Source organism: Octopus bimaculoides, chromosome 21, assembly GCF_001194135.2.
Source record: "Octopus bimaculoides isolate UCB-OBI-ISO-001 chromosome 21, ASM119413v2, whole genome shotgun sequence".
NCBI classification, from domain to species: Eukaryota; Metazoa; Mollusca; class Cephalopoda; order Octopoda; family Octopodidae; genus Octopus; species Octopus bimaculoides.
This window is the reverse complement of record NC_069001.1, coordinates 37,839,791-37,840,928: the sequence shown is the minus strand read 5'-3', so window position 1 is coordinate 37,840,928 and position 1,138 is coordinate 37,839,791. Positions and strand designations below refer to the sequence as shown.

Genomic DNA, 1,138 nt, shown 5'->3' with positions numbered 1-1,138 from the left:
TTTAACATGGAATAACTTATGGATTTCTTTTTTTTTTTTAGAAGACTAAGAGAAAAAGATGTTTTATATGACACATTCTACCAGTGTTCCAAGTTTCAAAGTGTTTCGTTAATGAAAAATGTGGCCCCCGTTTTAAAAAAGATCCTTTTTTTCCTTCTAAATAACGTAGATAAGTAGAAGGAATAAAAATAACGCACGACCGGAAGTTGTTGCGTACTAGTATCGAAAGATCGTCAAATAAAAAAAACAAACAAATCGACACGTGTATTCATTGCACATGCGCGCACGCGCAGGCGTTGTAGGATCGACCACTAACGACTAGCTAGCGCGGACGAGCGACTGCGCGTTCGGGACCCCTCTGCTTTAGTAGTACCTATAATTATTTCATTATAAAGTATTCTACTACCACAGTTACATACAGACTGTTTTAGGGGGCAGGGTGTCCTCGTTCCAAGACAATCGGTTTCCATGATGCCTTCAATTGTCCGATCCACATAATCCTAAACACTGAAAAAGTCAGATGTTATTTTAGTGTTTCTCTGTTAAAACTGATAACGGGCCAACTATACACAGGAACTTGCCTGCAGGCTAATTACTGAGCTGGTCTGCAGTGAAAGGGCTTCTGGTTAGGCGAGAAACAGTATTTTTGAACAAGTGGATTGGGCCCAGAGATATAGCGTGACAAACTCCTCCAAAATACCAAATTTGAACATTTTTGCTTAATTTTAAAATTTCACAAAGTGAAGCCAAACATAAAAGATCCCTACAACATTTTTCTATCAATTCTTTTCTGCAAGAGTAAATTACAGACGAGAATATAGAAATCATATTTTATATTCAGTACGACATTGCGGCGCAGTATCCAATGCTGTTACTGGATGTTGTTTTTACCTCAATATAAAAGAGCCTGGGTTTATTTGTTGGTCATCGACGATCAACAGTTAAAACAGCGAACAGAACAAAGTTTGAATAACAAACAGCCTTCTTTTCAATTGATTTACGAAAATATGTAAGTATTATTAGTAGAAACGACATTTACATTGTATAGGTCGTGTGTCATTTTTCCGACTATATTTCTTTGTATTGATGTGTTCAAAGATAAAGGAAAGAGAAGAGAAAAATTTTTATTAATCAAAAT

At 36.1% G+C, this 1,138-nt stretch overlaps 2 protein-coding genes across 2 annotated transcripts in view; both read left to right on the top strand.

Moving 5' to 3' along the window:
• The window catches only part of LOC106868803 (zinc finger protein 239), a 92,365-nt gene that overhangs the window by 41,452 nt on the left and 49,775 nt on the right, over nt 1–1,138 (top strand). The gene's annotated exons all lie outside the window — the stretch shown is intronic.
• LOC106879518 (zinc finger protein 239) overlaps nt 26–1,138 on the top strand; it is a 6,102-nt gene continuing 4,989 nt past the window's right edge. Inside the window, exon 1 of the mRNA XM_014929145.2 lies at nt 26–1,009. The gene's annotated coding sequence lies outside the window, so the exon portion shown is untranslated. The remainder of the gene's footprint in view (nt 1,010–1,138) is intronic.